General features: G+C 38.4%; 2 protein-coding genes across 5 annotated transcripts in view; both read left to right on the top strand.

Moving 5' to 3' along the window:
* ARHGEF9 (Cdc42 guanine nucleotide exchange factor 9) overlaps positions 1–21,486 on the top strand; it is a 555,038-nt gene that overhangs the window by 37,170 nt on the left and 496,382 nt on the right. The window lies entirely within an intron of this gene.
* AMER1 (APC membrane recruitment protein 1) overlaps positions 1–21,486 on the top strand; it is a 66,526-nt gene that overhangs the window by 37,170 nt on the left and 7,870 nt on the right. The window contains exon 5 of one of the 2 annotated variants that reach the window (XR_015159916.1): positions 1,870–3,036. The exons of the other annotated variant lie outside the window; for it this stretch is intronic. The gene's annotated coding sequence lies outside the window, so the exon portion shown is untranslated. Of the gene's footprint in view, positions 1–1,869; positions 3,037–21,486 lie in introns of those variants that run through there. 2 annotated transcript variants of the gene reach the window in all.

Raw genomic sequence — 21,486 nt, 5'->3', positions numbered from 1 at the left:
GTATTGGGAAATTCATATAGTTCAACCTAACAGAATGTCATCTTTAGCAGAGGGGAGTACTTGGAATGGAAAAGGTTTTACTGAGGCCCTTCAGATGACCTGAGGTTGAGCTGGAGTTAGGCCCCAGGGCTCTTAGTTCTTTGTCTTAACCCTAAAGGCTACGTTACCACTTTTTTTTCCTCTGATTCCTTACCAAAATGGACAAGGCTTTGACATGAGAAACACAGCACTGATGGGCTAAGATATCCACAGGTCTTTTGCCTCATCGCCTCCACTAAGTTAAAGGTCTGAATTCAGGTCCTTATATCCTTATGCTATAGCCTCATTATTCCACCACACACTTCTCTCTTCCTCACTCTTTCTCTTCACTCCACCCTCACCAGTCTGCCTGTGTCTTACACCCTAAGAGTGCTGGAAATTTGAGTGTGTCCAAAAGAGAGCAAAGGAAAGTTATTATAACAGTTGGAAATAGGATCTATGAGGAAAGGTGAAAGGAAGTGTTCCTTGAGAACAGAAATGTGTCTGTCAACAGAATAATAGTCTTCACATATCAAAAGACTGATACACAGGTGATGCTATACTGCTTTTTTACGTTTCCCAAAGGCAGAAGAATTCAACATATCACTTAATGGCATTACCAGCCAGCCAGACTCCTAAAAAGAGTCATTATTGACTCCTTTCTTTTGCTCAGTCACCATATCTAATAAGTCACTAAATTCTCTTGATTCTACCCACTAAATATCTCCTGTATCAATTACCTCCTTTCCATCTTGGCTGCCATGGTCCTAGGTCAGGCCTTCACCCACTCCTAGTCGCCATGAACTCCATTTATCTACTCTCAGCTACTGCCACTAGAATGTTCTTTAGAAATCACCAAACTACTCAGGTCATGCCTCTTGTGAAGTCACTATTGCCTATGAAATTAATACTGACTTCCTCAACTTGGCATTCAAAGACTTCTATCTTATTGCTCCAAACTTTATTATAGTCCTAACTCTCACCACTCTATATACTAGAGTGGTTTCCTCAGTAGGCCCCATTGTTACCACCACAGGGTCTTTATACATGCTCTTCTTTCATACTAGACTTTCACCACCTTTACCCATTGAAATCCTTCTTATCCCTCATGACACTTCCTAAATGCTACCTCATCCTGATTTCCACATCATAGCAGGTTCATTTACTGTTCTGAACCCTATTCATTTGCCTCTTTGTATTGTTATTCAACTTAGTATAGTAGAGTAGCAGCTTTTAAGTAGGACTGCTTAGGTTTTAGTCCTGACTTTGCTAATTACTAGCCATGTGACCTCCTTGGTGGCTCAGATGGTAAAGAATCTGCCTGAAATGTGGACGACCCAGGTTTGATCCCTGGGTTGGGAAGATCTTCTGGAGAAAGGAATGGCAATCCACTCCAGTATTCTTGCCTGGTGAATTCCATGGACAGAGGAGCCTGGTGGGCTATAGTCCATGGGATCACAAAGAGTCGGACATGACTGAGTGACTGACACAGCTGTGTGACACTGAACAAGTTGCCTAAATTTTCTTGCACATATTTAAAATGGGCAACTCATTAGTACCTCTTTCAGAAGGTGTTATAAAATTTTAAATACTTATTAACTTAAACTCATGATACTGTGAAAGTGCTGCACTCAATATGCCAGCAATATGCCAGCAAATTTGGAAACTGAATGCTTACTAACTATAAACTGAAACATAGTAAATAGTAAATGCTATTGTTATGTTTATATTCTTGTCTCATCTCTCTGACTAGCCTATTGTTCCTTAAGGGCAAAAGTAATACATTACTCTTCTTTATGACAGGTAGTAATGATTTTTTTTTAATGTTTTATGGGTGTCTTCTGGACAAAGGAGCCTGGTGGGCTATAGTCCATGGAGTCACAGAGTTGGCACGACTGAGCAACTAACACACACTGGTCCAGATGTGCTTCACTTAAAATACAATGATAAATTCTGGAAATAACATAAGACATACCAGAGGAGAATGTGAAAAGTGGTAAGAAGAGGTGAACTGGTTAGGGATCATAGAATTGGAAGAATGTAGCACAACAGCAGAACATCATACATCCTCCCACCCATGAAAAAAGGTGACATAGACCTGGCATTTCCTGACCCCAAACCTAACAACAGAAGGCTGCCAAGGAAGGTTTAAACTTCTCCCAGAAAGAACAGATATCCCTCTGACAACATCATGTGGTTCCAACAGCACCAGCAAAGAGGATTGACGGGGAGTCCAGCTGATAAAAAGCAGTAAAAGGAATCATTTTCCTTCTCTGCCAGGCCTCAGAGTCTACTATTAAGAGACATCAAGTAACTAGGTGATACCATCAAGGGATATCCTAGCAAAACAAATGGCCTAGCCTGGGATATGCTCCTCCTCCTTGCAGGACAATGACTATTTTCACCCAATCTAGGTTCACCAGGTAGCCTGGCCTGGGGGATTCTCTCTAACCCCCAGGCAGCAGCATCAGAAATAAATGGGAATTCCATCAGGACCAGATAGACCATGAAGACTAAAATAGTATGGTAAAGACCCAAAGAAAACTACTGTCAGTGCCACAGCTAACAAAAGTAGTCCAGGCTACTGTTAAACCTAAACAGGATGACTTCCTTCCAACATAAAACATTTATATAGAACTTAGAGTCTCCTAACACACTATACAAAATATCCATGATAAAATTTAAAAAATCACCTGTCATACAAGAGCCAGGATAATCAAACTTTAAAGAGAAATGACAATCAACAGATGCCAACACTGAGATAAATCAGATGTTGGGAATTATGTGAAAAAGATTTTTTTTTTAATTCAAATTTCTCTTTATTCTCTGGCATTACAAGTGTCCTTGAAGTTTAAATTTAAAATAAAGACACAAAATATCTGGATATAGACTTGCATTTTCATTTAAAGACACAATTCTTTTTTTTTTTTCTTTCTTTCTTTTTTTTTTTTAACTTTTATTTTATTTTTAAAGTTTACAATATTGTATTAGTTTTGCCAAACTTAAAACATTAAGCTAGAGAGAGAGAAGAAAAAAGGAGCATTTACAACTACGAAGAGCGACATGATAGGCTTTGCAATCATTTTTTTTTTTTTTTGCTTTTTTTTTTAAATTAATTTTATTTTATTTTTAAACCTTACATAATTGTATTAGTTTTGCCATGAAAAAGATTTTAAAGCAGCCATCATAAAAATGCTTCAGTAGCCAATAATAAATTCTCCTGAAGCAAATGAAAAATCAGAAAGTCTCAAGAATGAATTAGAAGTTATCAAAAAGAACCAAATAGAAATTAAAAAAAAATTAAAATGTGGGTAGGCTGACTCATTGAAAAAGACTCTGATGCTGGGAGGGATTGGGGGCAGGAGGAGAAGGGGACGACAGAGGATGAAATGGCTAGATAGCATCACTGACTCGATGGACGTGAGTCTGAGTGAACTCCGGGGGTTGGTGATGGACAGGGAGGCCTGGCGTGCTGCGATTCATGGGGTTGCAAAGAATCGGACACGACCGAGCGACTGAACTGAACTGAACTGAGGCTCAAAACTGAAGAAGATAACAGAATCAGTGAACTTGACAGTTTAGTGGCATTTATGCAGTCTGAACAACAGAGACAAAATAGGTTGAAAACAATGAGCAAAACCACAAAACTGGTGGGACTAAAAAAAAGATATAACATTTGTATCATTTGAGTCATGGAGAGAAAAGAGAGTGAAGGTGAAAGAGTATATGAAGAAATGATAGATGAAAACTTCCAAATTTTGATGAAAGGCATAAACTTACATATTCAAGAAACTGAATGAATACCAAATAAGATATTCAAGCAATATAATTAAAACTTTGAAACTAAATAAAAGAAAAAAAACCTTGAAAGCAGCCATAGAGAAACAATATATTGCTATAGGGGAAGAAGAATTTATTTTAAAATTTATTAAAGAAAGTCAGAATTTTATTCCATTTATTGTTTCTGGTTTTAGTAAATAAAAATTCAGTGGTTCAAAAATAATTCTTTTCATATTGAAATATGATTGAATTATTTATGTTTCAGGTATACAGCATATTGCTTTAGTATTTTTAGATTATGCTCCATTAAAAGATGTTACAAAATAATGTAAGCCCCTATGTCTCCCTGTGCTGCACAATATATCCTTGTTGCTTTTATATTTTATACATAGTAGTTTGTGTCTCATAACCCTGTACCACTATTATGCCCCTCTGCTCTTTGCTCTCCCCACTGGGAATCATTAGTTTCTTTTCTATATCAGTGAGTCTGTTTCTATTTTACTATTTATATCAGTTTTCTTTATTTTCTTAGATTCCACATATAAGTGATATCTATGACTTAAATCACTACCATTATATTTTCTAGGTCCATTCATGTTGTTGAAAATGGCAGAATTACATTCTTTAATATGGCTGAGCAATATTCCATCATATGTGTGTTAGTTGCTCAGTCGTTTCCGACTCATTTGCCACTCAATGGATTGTAGCCCACCAGCTCCTCTGTACATGAAATTCTCCAGGCAAAAATACTGGAGTGGGTTTCCATTCCCTTCTCCAGGGGATCTTCCTGACCCAGGGATTGAACCCATGTCTCCCATATTGCAGGCAGATTCTTTACCATCTGACCCACCAGGGAAGCCCATTGTATACATATGACATATCTGCTTTTTTTTTTTTTTTTGGCCAAACTTTGATAATAGCCATTCTATCAGGTGTGAGGTGATATTTCATTGTGGTTTTAATTTGAATTTCTTTAATGGTTAATTATGTTGAACAGCTTTTCATATGCCTGTTAGCCATCTGTCACCTTTGGAAAAATGTCTACTCAAGTCTTCTCATTTTTTGATTGGATTTTTTTGGACGTTCAGTTGTATGAACCATTTATATATTTTGTATATTAGCCTTTTGGTAGTGATATCAGTTGCAGATATTTCTTCCATTCCATATGTTGTCTTTTCATTTTGCCAATGGTTTCCTTTGCTGTGCAAAAGCCTTTAAGTTTAATTAGGTCCCATGTGTTTAATTTTGCTTTTATTTCTTTTGCCTGAGGCAGATTAAAAAAATGCTATGATTTATGTCAAAGAATGTTCTGCCTATGTTCTCTGCTAAGAATTTTAAGTTTTGTCTTTCAGTCTTTAATTCATTTGACTTTATTTCTATGTAGTATAAGGAACTATGCTAATTTCATTCTTTTACATATAGTTGTCCAGTTTTCCTGGTACCACTTATTAAAGAGATTGTCTTTTCCCTGTTGTATATTCTTCCAAACTTTGTTATGGATTAATTGACCATAGTTGTGTGGATTTATTTCTGGGCTCTCTGTTCTGTCCTATTGTTCTATGTGTCTGTTTTTGACACCCCACTCCAGTACTCTTGCCTGGAAAATCCCATGGACGGAGGAGCTTGGTAGGCTGCAGTCCACGGGGTCGCTAAGAGTCAGACATGACTGAGCAACTTCACTTTCACTTTTCACTTTCATGCATTGGAGAAGGAAATGGCAACCCACTCCAGTGTTCATGCCTGGAGAATCCCAGGGACGGGGGAGCCTGGTGGGCCACCATCTATGGGGTCACACAGAGTCGGACATGACTGAAGTGACTTAGCAGCAGCTTTGTAATTCAGGGAAGGTGATACCTAGAGCTTTGTACTTTTTTACTTTTTTCTCAAAATTGCTTTGGCAATTTGGGGTCTTTCATGTAAAGACCTAAAATATAAATTTTAGAATTATTTGTTCCAGTTCTGTGGAAAATGTCATGGGTGTTTTGAGGAAATTACATTAAATTTATAGATTGCTTCGAGAAGTTTGGGCATTTTAGCAAAGTTAATCATTCTAATCCAAGAACACTGGATACCTTTCCATTTCTTTGTATAATCTTTAATTTCCTTCCTCAGTGTTTTATAGTTTTCAGAGTATAATTTTTCAACTTGTTAGTTAAGTTTATTCCAAGGAATTTTATTCTTTTTGATGTGATTTTTAAACAGGATTTTTTTTTCCACTTTCTTATTCTGGTAGTTTATTATTAGTGTATAGAAAAGTAACAGATTTCTGTACTTTAATCTTGTCTCCTGAAACTTTGCTGAATTCATTTACTGGATCTAATAGTTACCTGGTAGAGACTTTAGGGTTTTCTATATAAAGTATCATGTAGATGACAGTAGTGACACTTTTACTTCTTCTCTCCCAGTTTGGATACCATCTATTTCCTTTTATTGTCTGAATGCAATGGCTAAGACTTCTGATGCTATGTTAAATAGAAGTGATGAGAGTGGCCATCCTTGTTTCTCTTTTCTCAATTTTCTTTATAATTTTTGCGGCATTGTTTTTGTTTGTTTGTTTGTTTTCTCTCTTTATGTTTCTTCTTCCTTTTTTTTAACATTGTATTTTTGAAATTCCAAACTCTACTCTTTTCTCAATTTAGAGGAAAGACTTTGAAATTTTCACCACTGAGTATGATGTTAATTGTGGATTTGTCATAAATGGCCTAGCTAATGTTTGAGATATGTTCCCTCTATATTAACTTTGATAAGAGTTTTTTTTTTAATCATGAATGAATATTGAATTTTCTCAAATGCTTTTTCTGCATCTGTTGAGATGATCATGTAATTTGTATTCTTCCTTTTATTGCGGTGATGTGTTACATTGACTGATGACTATTGAATCATCCTTGAGTCCCTGGAATAAATCCCACTTGATCATGATGTATGACTATTTTATATATTGTTGGATTCATTTGGTTAATATTTGGGGGGGGATTTTGTTTGTATATTCATCAAAGATATTGCCTGAAATTTTCTTCTTTTTTTTTTTTTTAAATTATGTCTTTGTCTGATTTTGTTATCAGAGTAGTGGTGATCTCATAGAATGAACTTAGGATTGGTCCATCCTCTTCAATTGTTTAAAATAGCTTTAGAAAGATAGGTATTGTTTCTACATTCTATGTTTGGTAGTATTCCCCTGTGAAGCCATCTGGTCCTGGAGTTTGGTTGCTGGGAGTTTTGTTTATTTTTTTTTTTTTATTACAAATTCAATTTAACTTCTAGTTTTGATCTTTTCAAATTACCTGTTTCTTCTTGCCAGGTGTATGATCCTAGAAATGTGTCAATTTCTTCTAGGTTGTTCAATTTGTTGTCATATAGTTCATAGTATTCTCTTATAATTTCTTGCATCTTGTGATATTGGTTGTTACTTTTTCTCTTTAATTTCTTATTTTGTTTATGTCTCCACCCTTTTTCCTTCTTGGTGAGTCTAGCTAAAAGTTTATCAGTTTTATTTATCTTTTGTTATATCTTAAAAAACAGCTCTTGGCTTCATGGATTTTTAAAAATTGTTATTTGGTTTTATTTCATTTATTTTCTCTCTGATCTTTAATATTTTATTTTTTGCCTATTCAGACTCTTTTCTTCCTTTTCTAATTGTTTAGGGTGGTACTTTCAGTTCAGTTCAGTCGCTCAGTTGTGGCCGACTCTTTGCAACCCCATGAATTGCAGCATGCCAGGGCTCTCTGTCCATCACCAACTCCTGGAGTTCACTCAAACTCACATCCATCGAGTCAGTGATGCCATCCAGCCATGTCATCCTCTGTTGTCCCCTTCTCCTCCTGCCCCCAATCCCTCCCAGCATCAGAGTCTTTTCCAATGAGTCAACTCTTCGCATGAGGTGGCCAAAGTACTGGAGTTTCAGCTTTAGCATCATTCCTTCCAAAGAAATCCCAGGGCTGATCTTCTTCAGAATGGACTGGTTGAATCTCCTTGCAGTCCAAGGGACTCTCAAGAGTCTTCTCCAACACCACAGTTCAAAAGCATCAATTCTTTAGCATTCAGCTTTCTTCACAGTCCAACTCTCACATCCATACATGACCACTGGAAAAACCATAGCCTTGACTAGACGGACCTTTGTTGGCAAAGTAATGTTTCTTCTTTTCAATATGCTATCTAGGTTGGTCATAACTTTCCTTCCAAGGAATAAGTATCTTTTACTTTCATGGCTGCAGTCACCATCTGCAGTGATTCTGGATCCAAAAACAATAAAGTCTGACACTGTTTCCCCATCTATTTCCCATGAAGTGATGGGACCAGATGCCATGATCTTCGTTTTCTGAATGTTGAGCTTTAAGCCAACTTTTTCACTCTCCTCTTTCACTTTCATCAAGAGGCTCTTTAGTTCCTCTTCACTTTCTGCCATTAGAGTGGTGTCATCTGCATATATGAGGTGATTAATATTTCTCCTGGCAATATTGATTCGAGCTTGTGCTTCTTCCAGCCCAGCGTTTCTCATGATGTACTCTGCATAGAAGTTAAATAAGCAGGGTGACAATATCCAGCCTTGACGTACTCCTTTTCCTATTTGGAACCAGTCTGTTGTTCCATGTCCAGTTCTAACTGTTGCTTCCTGACCTGCATATAGGTTTCTCAAGAGGCAGGTCAGGTGGTCTGGCATTCCCATCTCTTTCAGAATTTTCCACAGTTTATTGTGATCCACACAGTCAAAGGCTTTGGCATAGTCAATAAAGCAGAAATAGATATTTTTCTGGAACTCTCTTGCTTTTTTGATGATCCAGAGGATGTTGGCAATTTGATCTCTGGTTCCTCTGCCTTTTCTAAAACCAGCTTGAACATCTGCAAGTTCACTGTTCATGTACTGCTGAAGCCTGGCTTGGAGAATTTCGAGCATTACTTTACTAGCGTGTGAGGTAAGTGCAATTGTGCAGTAGTTTGAACATTCTTTGGCACTGCTTTTCTTTGGGATTGGAATGAAAACTGACCTTTTCCAGTCCTGTGGCCACTGCTGAGTTTTCCAAATTTGCTGGCATATTGAGTGCATCCCTTTTGCAGCATCATCTTTCAGGATGGGTATCTATTAATTCCAGCTGCCTATTGTGTCATTTAATACCACTGTTACCTTACTGATTTTCTGTCTGGATGATCTGTCCATTGATTCCAGTTGTGTTACAGTCCCCTACTATTATGGTATTATTGTAAATTTCTCCCTTTACATCTATTAGTATTATTAATAGCTTTATATATTTAGGTGCTTCTGTATTACGTTCATATTTTTTTTGGTTCATATATCTTCATAAGTATAATATTATCTTCTTATATTGATCCCTTCATCATTATATAATGTCCTTCTTTATCTTTTGTTATAGCCCTTGTTCTAAAGTCTATTTTGCCTGATATGAGTATTGCTACCTCTGCTCTCTTGTTCTTTCTGTTTACATGAAATGTCTTTTCCCATCCCCTCACTTTCAGTCTGTGTGTATGTTTATGTCTGAGGTGAGTCTCTTGTAGGCAGCATATAGATGGGTCTTGCTTTTTTATCCCTTCACCCTATGTCTTTTGATTGGAACATTTATTCCATTGATATTTAAAGTAAATATTCATAGGTATGTACTTATTGCCAAGTTATTACTTCTTTTCTGTTTTTTTTTTTTTTTTTGTAGCTCTCTGATCATTACTTCTTTTTGATTCTTTCCTTGTAATTTGACACTTTTTTTTCCCCCGATAGCTCAGTTGGTAAAGAATCTGCCTGCGATGCAGGAGACCCTGGTTCGATTCCTGGGTCAGGAAGATCTTCTGAAGAAGGGATATGCTACCCACTCCAGTATTCTTGGGCTTCACTTGTTGCTCAGCTGGTAAAGAATCTGCCTGCAGTATGGGAGACCTGTGTTCCATCCCTGGGTGGAAAAGATCCCCTGGAGAAGGGAAAGGCTAACCACTCCAGTATTCTGGCCTGGAGAATTCCATAGACTGTATAGTCCATGGAGTTGTGAAGAGTCGGACATGATGGAGTGACTTTTACTTCCCTAGTTTTATGCTTGTGTTCCTTTATTTTTAGTTTTTTGTGTTTATTGTAGGTTTTTGATTTTTGGTTACCATGTGTTTCATATATGTTGACCTGGTGGTGGTTTTTTAAGTTCAAACTGGCTGTTATTTAAGTTCAAGCACATTTTAAAATATCTATGTTTTTCTCCCCTTCCTCATATTTTGTGTTTTTGATGTCATATCTTAAACCTTCATGTTTATCCCATACTGGTTTTTGTAGTTGTAGTTCCTTTTACAGTTTACATGATTTTTCCCTTTTGAATAGACTCTTACTTCTTTTCCATTTAGAGAAGACCCTTCAGCATTTAATTTAATGCAGTTTTAGTATTAATGGACTTTTACATTTGTGCTTGTCTGAGAAGGTCTTTTATTTCTCCTTCAATTCAACATTATAATCTTGCTGGGTAGAGTATCCTAGGTTGCAGGTTTTTTCCCCTCATCACTTCCAAAATACCATGCCACACTACCTTCTGGTCTATAAATTGTGTGCAGAAAAATCAGTATTCCCTTGTGTATGACTTTTTTTTTCTCTTACTGCCTTTAGAATTCTTTCTCACCTTTAAATTTACCATTTTAATTATTAAATGTCTTGGCATAGGTCTTTCTGAGTTCATCTTGTTTGGGACCCTCTATGCTTCTGTATCAGAGAAGGCAATAGCACCCCACTCCAGTACTCTTGCCTGGAAAATCCCTTGGGCGGAGGAGCCTGGTAGGCTGCCGTCCATGGGGTCTCAAAGAGTCGGACACGACTGAGCGACTTCACTTTCACTTTTCACTTTCACGCATTGGAGAAGGAAATGGCAACCCACTCCAGTGTTCTTGCCTGGAGAATCCCAGGGACGGGGGAGCCTGGTGGGCCGCCATCTATGGGGTCGCACAGAGTCAAACACAACTGAAGTGACTTAGCAGCAGCAGCATGCTTCTGTACCTGTATATCTGTCTCCTTCTTAAGATTTGGGACCTTTTCAGCTGTAATTTCATCAAATACAATTTTGATCTCTCTCTTCTCCTTCTGTGACCCCTGTAATGCAAATGTTGATATGCTTATTGTTATCACAGAGACCTCTTAAACTGTTCTCATGTTTTTACTTACTTACTTTATAGACATTTATTATTTTTTTATAATCACTCATTTAAAATAAGATTTTTTTTTGCTATATAGTAGGTGCTTCTTGGTTATCCATTTTAAATATAGCTGTGTGAAACTGTTTTCATGAAAAAAAAATTTAATTTCCTGTTCTAACCATTGATTTCCATTATTCTATCTTCCAGATCACTTAGATGTTCTTCTGTGTCACTTAATCTGTTCTTCATTCCTTCTAGTGTGCTTTTCATATCAGTTATTGAATTCTTCATTTCTGATTGGGTTTTTAAATAGTTTTCGAGTTCATTATCAAAATTCTCACTGTGTTCATATATTATTTTTTCCTAATTCAATTAATGTTCTTATTACCAATGATATAGAGTAAGTGGGGCTGGGGCTTTGCTTGGCTCAGGCTGGGGCACAGAGCTAGGTGGTTGTGGGAAATGAGTCAGCCAGCCATGTGATTTCAATCTGCCCTTTCTGCCCTGCCTTGAGGGAAAAGCAGGGTTCATATGCTCCTCAAGAGCAAAGTCCAGGCTTCCTTCAGCTTTCTTGTTAGTTCCAGTCCTCTACCAACCAGCCAAGGGGTCTCAACTCCTCTGTGTAGGACTCTAGAACTGTGGCACCCAATCTGTGGCTCAAAGCACTCATTCCCCAGGTAGATTTCCACCCATGTATTCTCTCTTTTCCTGTGAGTCTCCTCCCAGGTGTACAGGTCCTGACCTGATCACTTTTCTTCCCTTCCTACGCAATTACCCGTGGATCTTTCTTACAGTCTTGGTTGTACAGAAGTTTCTGCCAGTTTCCAGTTAGTTTTTAGTGAGAATTATTCCACATGTAGGTGTAACTTTGATGTGTGTGTGGAGGGAAGTGAGTTCCCCATCCTCCTATGCTGCCATCTTGATCTCTTCCGCAGGGGAGCTAGAATTTGAATGGCAGCAGATTTCTCATCCAAAACCATGAAGGACAAAGAGAAGTGGCAGAATATTTTTCAAATGCTGAAAGAAAGGAAGAGCAAAATGTGAATTCAGTGTCCTGTGAATAGGGAAATAAAAGCATCCTTGGAAAACCAAGACTAAAATGTTTAGCAAGGTTAAAAATATAAGATCAATATACAAAAGTTAATCCCAACTCTGTGTAATAACAATGAACCTGTGTAGAGCAAAATTAAAAACTCAATAACCGCATTTACAACTTAAAGCAAAACAGAGACTTAAAAGTGAAATGTAAAACTATCATGTAAAAATAGAAGAAAATTTGGGGAGATCTAAGGCTACGCCACGAGTTCATAGACTTGATAACAAACGTGTGATATATAAAAGGAAAAACTGTTAAACTGGATCTTTATAAAATTAAAAACTTTTGCTTTGCAAAATACTCACAAGAGGATAAAACGATAAGTTACATAAAGGGAGAAACTTTTATTTTGTTATGGTCATAACTGTAAATGTGAAGTGGCGTTACATTGCACTTTGGAATTATGTTTTTCTAATAAAGAATGATGTTGAGCATTTTTCTTGTGCTTATTTACCACTGTAGATCTTCTTTGGATGAACATCTATTCAAATCCTCTATTTAAAATTAGATTATCTGCCTTTTTCTGGTTGTAAGTTATGTATATATTCTAAATACTAGGCTCTTTTCAGATATATGAAGGCCTTCCCTGGTGGCTCAGCAGTAAAGAATCCACCTGCAATGTAGAAGATACAGTTTTGATCCCTGGGAAGATCCCCTGGAGGAGGGCATGGCAACCCATTCTAGTATTCTTGCTGGGAAAATCCCATTGACAGAGCACCCTGGCAGTTTACAGTCCATAGGGTCACAAAGAGTTGGACACAACTGAAGCAACTGAGCATGTGTCAGATATATGAATTCCAGTCTACAGCCATACTATCTTGAATGCACCCAATCTCATCAGATATATGAATTCCAAATATTTTCTCCAATATGTAGATTATTTCTTAACTTTCTTGATAGTCTTTTGACTCACAAAATTTTAAAATCTTGATGAAATCTAATTGATCTTTTTTTTTTTTTCTTTTGTCACTAGTTATTTTGCTTTAATATATAAGTGTGCACGCATGGTAAGTTGCTTTAGTTGTGTCTGACTCTTTGAGACCCTATGGGTCATATCCAACCAGGCTCCTCTGTCCATGGGATTCTCCAGGCAAGAATATTGGAGTTGGTTGTCATGCCCTCCTCTGGGGATTGTTTAACCTGAGATCATGAAGATTTACTCCCATGGTTATATATTAGTGAACAGCAGAAATGTATTGTCCCATAGTTCTGGAAGCTAGAAGTCCATGATCAAGGTGTCAGTTGAATTGGTTCACTCTGAGATCTATGAGAAAAATTATGTTCCATGACCCTTGCCAAACATCCAGTGGTTTGCTGGCAATCGTTGGAGTTCTTCAACTTGTAGAGGTGCCATTTAGTCATCATCTTCATGTGGTATCATCACTATGTGTATGTGTGTCTCTGTGCAAATTTTCTCCTTCTATAAGGAAACAAATCATGTTGGATTAGGGCCCATCCTAATGGACTCATTGTAAAATTACTACCTCTGTAAAGACCGTCTTCAAATGTGGTCACATGCTGAAGTTTATAAATGCAACAACTGAAGGGGAGCAATGCAACTCAACCCATTACAGTTTTTATCTAAATATTTAATAATTTTAGATTAGATTTAGCTTTTACGTGCAGGTATCTCTTCCATTTTGAGTTAATTTTTGTGTATGGTGGGAAGTAAACATCCAAATTCACTCTTTTGCATTTGGATATCCAATTGTCACTGTAGAAGCGACTGGCTACCCACTCCAGTATTATTGTCTGGGAAATCTCATGGACAGTTTAGCCTGGCAGGCTACAGTCCATGGGGTTAAGAATCCCCCTACAAAGCTAGAGTTGCAGGAGATGCGGGTTTGACCCCTGGGTCAGGAAGATCCCTTGGAGGAGGAAATGGCAACCCACTCCAGTATTCTTGCCTGGAAAATCCAATGGACAGGGGAAGCAGATAGGCTGCAGTCCATGGAGTCACAAAGCATCAGACATGACTTGGTGAATGAACACATAGTAATGACCTCATAAGATGAGTTGGAAAGTGGTCCAGTAGAATTCAGTAAGAAATCATCCTTGGCTTCTTTTTGTAAGATTTTATATGACTAAATCACTCTCTTTTATGTAATATGTCTATTCATATTTCCTATTTTTTCTTGAATCATTTTAAATAATTTGTGTTTTCATGGGAATTTATCCATTTCATCTAGGGTAACTATTGGCATGCAATTGTTCATAGCATTTCATTATAATAGTTTTTATTATGCAAAATTATGTTAATGCCCATCTCTGATTTTAGTAATTTGAAAGTTCTTTTTTTTCTTGGTCACTTGAAGTAAAAGTTTGCCACTTTTTTACCTTTCTGAAGAACAAAGATTTCTTTTTTTTTGTTTGTTTGGTTTGTTTGCAGATTTTCTTTGTTGTTTTTATATTCTCTATTTCATTTATTGATGTTCTTTTCTTTATTTGAATGAAAAGACACGAAAAGGCCTTCATCTATCACTTCTGTCTGACTTTGTGATGCTTTTCTATTATCATGAAAGCTAAGGCAGAGTTGAAAACAGCCTAACTGAATATTTAAGGCTTGCTCCAACATATACACTGAACTCCTTTGTAACAGCTAGAAAATTTACTGGTTTCAGGCATTCAAGGACATTTTTATTCATTTATTAGTTGGTCATTAAGCTATCCGAACAGAAACTTCAGTCGCCACATATGTCAAATACAGACTTCACAGAATTAGATGAGGAAAGCCACTAAACAAACAGTAACAAAAATAAAAGCCATAAAGACAAATCTTGTGGAAGAGAGCAACTAATTTCCTGAGTTGCCACATTGTATTAGTTAAAAGGCGTTTTTTTTTTTTTAATCAAAAATTATGGCACATTAAAGAATTCTTTAATTCTTTAAAGAATTAAGGAAAAACATTAAAAGAATGACTCACTAAACATAGATTTCCTAAAGAGAAAGATGCTTCCCTGGTGGCTCAGACGGTAAAGAATCTGCCTGCAGTGTGGGAAACCTGGGTATGATACTTGGGTTGGGAAGATCTCCTGGAGGAGAGCATGGCAACCCATTCCAGTATTGTTGCCTGGAGAATCTCCATGGACAAAAGATCCTGGCAGGCTACAGTCCATGGGGTTGCAAAGAGTAGGACGTGACTGGGTGACTAAGCACAAAGAGAAAGATAATGAAAGTTAAAAAAAACAACTGAATAAAACTTCTAGAGTTGAAAAGTTAAATAACTGAAATTAAAAAAAAAAAATTACAGGTGCTCAATGGAAGATTTAACCTAGTAGAAGAAAGAATCAGTAAACCTGAAGGATGTATCATTTGGTATTGTCCAGTCTGACGGACAGAAAGAAAAAACAATTAGAAAGAATAAAGAGACCTGCAGGACACCATCAAAGGTATGCATAGTGGGAGTCTAGAAGGCAACCAGAGAAAGAGAAATAAAGAATATCTGAACAAATATTAGCTGGGATCATCCTAATTTTATTGAAAAACAGTAATCCACACATCCAAAATGCTCAGTGAACTTCATGTAAGATAAATTCAAAAATATCCACATCTAACCACAATTAAACTGCCAAAAACAAGGACTCTTGAAAATAGAAAAATGACTTGTCATACACAAGAAAATCACAAGAATAACAGATGACCTGGAAACAATGGAATTAGTTGGACAGCATAGCCAAAGTGCAGAGAGAAAGAAAATAAACTATGGAACAAGAATTGTATATATGGCAAATTTATCCTTAGAAATGAAGGAGAAATTAAGACATTCACAAATTAAAACAAAGAATTTGTTGCTTGAAGATATGCCTTACAAGAAAACTAAAGGGAATTCTTTAGCTTGAAAGAAAGTGACACCAGATTCTAATTTGAATCCCCATGAAAATATTAACAACTCCAATACATGTAATTATGTAGGTAATAATACAAAGCAGAATTGCATACTTGTTTACTTTTTTCTTAACCAATTAAAAAGTAATTGTATAGTATGATGTCAGTGAAAGGGATAGGCAGTAGGACCTCGAAAATTTTCCGTTATAAAAGCAAGGTAAAGCCTGGTAAAATTTGTCAAAATCAACGTTTTCAAAACACTGAAGTTAACAAAAGACTTTTAAAAACCTGCATAGTGTTTATTCAAGAAACACAATTGAATCTCAGTAAGAATAGTGAGCTGTATGGTATTATAATTTTCTGTATGATATTATAAGTTCCAGGCTCTAGAAGTGAAGTTGCTCAGTCGTGTGCAACTCTTTGCAATCCCATGGACTGTAACTTACCAGGCTTCTCCATCCATGGAATTTTCCAGGCAAGAGTATTGGAGTGGGTTGCCATTTCCTTCTTCACGGGATCTTTCTGACCTCGGGATGGAACCCAGGTCTCCCACATTGCAGGCAGATGCATCCACGCTCTAACTTCTCTCCAATTATGCCATAAACTTAAAAAAAAAAAAAATACCAGCCCATATTCCAAAGCAACTTGACAGCCACTAGAGGAAGTAGAATGAAACAACTCTCCCAAAGAATTATTATCGAAAAATTGTTATCTGTCTGTTGGTTTACTCCAAGATCCCCGTTACAAGACCAACTCAGCTATCAGTTCAGTTCAGTCTCTCAGTTGTGTCCAACTCTTTGTGACTCCATGGACTGCAGCACACCAGGTTTCCCTGTCCATCACCAACTCCTGGAGCTTATTCAAACTCATGTCCATAGAGTCAGTGATGCTTTTCAACCATCTCATCCTCTGTCATCCCCTTCTCCTCCTGCCTTCAATCTTTCCCAGTATCAGGGTCTTTTCCAATGAGTCAGTTTTTTTGCATCAGGTGGCCAAAGTATTGGAGTTTCAGCTTCAGCATCAGTCCTTCCAATGAATATTTAGGACTGCTTTCCTTTAGGATTGACTGGTTGGATCTCCCTGCAGTCCAAACAACTCTCAAGAGTCTTCCCCAACACCACAGTTCAAAAGCATCAGCTCTTCAGTTCTCAGCTTTCTTTATAGTCCAACTCTCACATCCATACATGACTACTGGAAAAACCATAGCTTTGACTAGATGGACCTTTGTTGGCAAAGTAATGTCTCTGCGTTTTAGTATGCTGACTAATTTGGTCATAGCTTTTCTTCCAAGGAGCAAGCGTCTTTTAATTTCATGGATGCAGTTACCATCTGCAGTGATTTTGGAATCCAAAAAAATAAAGTTTCTCACTGTTTCCATTGTTTCCCCATTTGTCATGAAGAGATGGGACTGGATGCCATGATCTTAGTTTTCTGAATGTTGAATTTTAAGCTGTATCCATTGGGATTTGCTCCTGAGGCTGCCCTAGAGGACTTCAGTGTGCCCCACTGAGGGAAAGGTGCAGAGGTGGTGCAGCTGCTTGGTTCGCAGGGGTTCTGGCAGCACCAGGTACTCAGGGGAGTTGGCGGCTAGGGTAGTAGGAAATACAGTGCTCTAAAATGGTATGGCAACCAGTGTTGGCCAATATACTCCAGTATTCTAGCCTGGAGAACCTCCCTGACAGAGATGCCTGGCTGGCCACAGTACACAGGGTTGCAGAGTCAGACATGACTGAAGTGACCCTGTGTGCATAGATGCAAGACATTTTTGCCTGAGGCAGCTCTGACCCAGTGAGAGTTGAACACGAAGGTGATGCAGCTGCTTGGCTTGTGGGGACCCTTGCAGTGCCAAGTGTGCAAGGACATGGACTGCCTCCATCACAGGAGTTATGGCCCTATCACAGTCTTTTTTTGAGTCTCTTGTAGCCGGCAATCAGAAGGCCTCTTTGGCCAGTCTTTCTCAATAGCTCCACCAGTTCAGGCACTTAGTAGGCTCCCTTGCCTGGAGTCCTTCTCTGTTGTTCCTTACGTGAAGCACATAAAGTGGCACCCCTGGCTGGGATCTCACTCTGTACATCAGTGCACCAGACACTTAAAGAGGCACCCTGGGTGCAGTCCTACTCTGTAGTTCAGTGCGTCAGGCATTTGATGGGCCAGCCTCTTTATTGTTCAGCTGCCAATGAACAATAAAGGCTATGGTGATGGCTCCACCCTCTATGCATGACTCAGCACCATTGCCTTACCTCCATGGCTGCCTGGCCTTTCCCCACAGGCATTTTCCACCACAATCTCCTCCCAGACAGCCCCTCAATCTGTATCCTCACAGTCATCAGCAGCCCTCACCCTGGGATTGCTCCACAACCCCCAAATTCCTGCTCCCAGCTGCTGTGCCTTCTAGGGAACCTGTCTCCCTGTCTGGAGTGTGTATGTCTGTGTCAAGGACTGTCTGATTCTCATTCCATTTAGGCTGCCACAGATCAGCTGTTTCACTCTCGGTCTTAAATGTTTCTCCTCTGACTCAGACAATTGCCCCGGTGTAGGGATCAGACCCCTGTTTCAGTTCCCCCACCCCGTGAAGGCAGGTCTAGTATAACTAGTCCTGGTTACACTCCTGTTTTCCCCCTAGTTCCTTTGTTGTACCAAGTTTTGTGTGGTTCTTGATATTCTTTCCCACTGTCAGGTACTCCTGTATGCTCTCAGCTGGTGTTCTGCATGTACTTCTGTGTCTGAAGGTGTATTCCTGATATATCCATGGAAAAAGATTTACTCCATGTCCACCTACTTCTCTGCCATTTGGTCTGTCCTGATCTTCTGCCTATTTTTTAATTGGGTTTTTATTATTGTTGTTTTTGATACTGAGCTGCATGAGCCATTTGGATATTTTGAAGATTAATCTCTTGTCAGTTGCTTCTTTTGCAATTATTTTTTCCATTCTGTGAGTTGTCTTTTCTTTTTGTTTATGGTTTCTTTATGTTTATATTTCTTTTTGTTTATGGTTGTGCAAAAGTTTTTAAGTTTAATTAGATCCCATTTTATTTTTATTTTTTTTTCAATACTCTAGGTGGTGGATTGAAAATGATCTTGCTGTGATTTACATAAAAGTGTGTTCTGCCTATGTTTTCCTCTAAGAGCTTTAGAGTATCAGGCTGTACATTTAGGTCTTTAATCCATTTTGAGTTTATTTTTTATGTGTGGTTTTAGGGAGTGTTGTAATTTTCTTCTTTTACAAGTAGCTGTCCAGTTTTCCCAGCATCACTTATTGAAGAGGTTGTCTTTCCTCCATTGTATATTCTGGCCTCCTTTGCCATAGGTCCAGTCACTTCAGTTCAGTCACTCAGTCGTGTCCGACTCTTTGCGACCCCATGAATCGCAGCACGCCAGGCCTCCCTGTCCATCACCAACTCCCGGAGTTCACTCAAACTCACATCCATCAAGGCGGTGCTGCCATTCAGCCATCTCATCCTCTGTCATCCCCTTCACCTCCTGCCCCAAATCCCTCACAGCATCAGAGTCTTTTCCAATGAGTCAACTCTTCAAACGAAGTAGCCAAAGTAGTGGAGTTTCAGCTTTAGCATCATTCCTTCCAAAGAACACCCAGGACCGATCTCCTTTAGAATGGACTGGTTGGATCTCCTTGCAGTCCAAAGGACTCTCAAGAGTCTTCTCCAACACCACAGTTCAAAAGCATCAATTTTTCAGCGCTCAGTTTTCTTCACAGTCCAACTCTGACATCCATACATGACTACTGGAAAAACTATGGCCTTGACTAGACGGACCTTTGTTGGCAATGTCATGTCTCTGCTTTTCAATATGCTATTTAGGTTGGTCATAACTTTCCTTCCAAGGAGTAAGCGTCTTTTAATTTCATGGCTGCAGTCACCATCTGCAGTGATTTTGGAGCCCCAAATAATAAAGTCTGACACTGTTTCCCATAAAGTGATGGGACCAGATGCCATGATCTTCGTTTTCTGAATGATGAGCTTTAAGCCAACTTTTTCACTCTCCCTTTTCACTTTCATCAAGAGGCTTTTGAGTTCCTCTTCACTTTCTGCCATAAGGGTGGTGTCATCTGCATATCTGTGGTAACTGATATTTCTCCTGGCAATCTTGATTCCAGCTTGTGCTTCTTCCAGTCCAGCGTTTCTCATGATGTACTCTGCATAGAAGTTAAATCGCAGGGTGACAATATACAGCCTTGACATACTCCTTTTCCTATTTGGAACCAGTCTGTTGTTCCATGTCCAGTTCTAATTGTTGCTTCCTGACCTGCATATAGGTTTCTCAAGAGGAAGGTCAGGTTGTCTAGTATTCCCATCTCTTTCAGAATTTTCCACAGTTTGTTGTGATCCACACAGTCAAAGTCTTTGGCATAGTCAATAAAGCAGAAATAGATATTTTTCTGGAACTCTCTTGCCTTTTTGATGATCCAGTGGATATTGGCAATTTGATCTCTGGTTCCTCTGCCTTTTCTAAAACCAGCTTGAACATCTGCAAGTTCATTGTTCATGTACTGCTGAAGCCTGGCTTGGAGAATGTGGAGCATTACTTTACTAGCGTATGAGAGGAGTGCAATTATGGAGTTTGAGCATCCTTTGGCATTGCCTTTCTTTGGGATTGGAATGAAAACTGACCTTTTCCAGTCCTGTGGCCACTGCTGCGTTTTCCAAATTTGCTGGCATATTGAGTACAGCACTTTCACAGCATCATCTTTCAGGATTTGAAATAGCTCCACTGGAATTCCATCACCTCCACTAGCTTTGTTGGTAGTGATGCTTTCTAAGGCCCACTTTACTTCACATTCCAGGATGTATGGCTCTAGGTGAGTGATCACACCGTCATTATTATCGTGGTCGTGAAGATGTTTTTTGTACAGTTCTTCTGTGTATTCTTGCCACCTCTTCTTAATATCTTCTGCTTCTGTTAGGTCCATACCATTTCTGTCTATCGAGCCCATCTTTGCATAAAATGTTCCCTGGGTATCTCTAATTTTCTTGAAGAGATCTCTAGTCTTTCTCATTCTGTTATTTTCCTCTATTTCTTTGCACTGATCACTAAGAAAGGCTTTCTTATCTGTCCTTGCTATTCTTTGGAACTCTGCATTCAGATGCTTATATCTTTCCTTTTCTCCTTTGCTTTTCACTTCTCTTCTTTTCACAGCTATTTGTAAGGCCTCCTCAGACAGCGACAGCCATTTTGCTTTTTTGCATTTCTTTTCCATGGGGACGGTCTTGATCCCTGTCTCCTGTGCAATGTCATGAAACTCCGTCCATAGTTCATCAGACACTGTGTCTACCAGATCTAGTCCCTTAAATCTATTTCTCACTTCCACTGTATAATCATAAGGAATTTGATTTAGGTCATACCTGATTGGTCTAGTGGATTTCCCTACTTCCTTCAATTTAAGTCTGAATTTGGCAATAAGGAGTTCATGATCTGAGCCATAGTCAGCTCCCGGTCTTGTTTTTGCTGAGTGTATAGAGCTTCTCCATGTTTGGCTGCAAAGAATATAATCAATCTGATTTTTGTGTTGACCATCTGGTGATGTCCACGTATAGAGTCTTCTCTTGTGTTGTTGGAAGAGGGTGTTTGCTATGATCAGTGCTTTTTCTTGGCAAAACTCTCTTAGTCTTTGCCCTGCTTCATTCTGTATTCCAAGGCCAAAT

This window comes from Bos grunniens, chromosome X, assembly GCF_055505025.1.
Source record: "Bos grunniens cultivar Pamir isolate PY7600 chromosome X, Bosgru_T2T1.0, whole genome shotgun sequence".
Lineage (NCBI taxonomy): Eukaryota > Metazoa > Chordata > Mammalia > Artiodactyla > Bovidae > Bos > Bos grunniens.
This window is presented reverse-complemented; position numbering and strand designations above follow the sequence as displayed.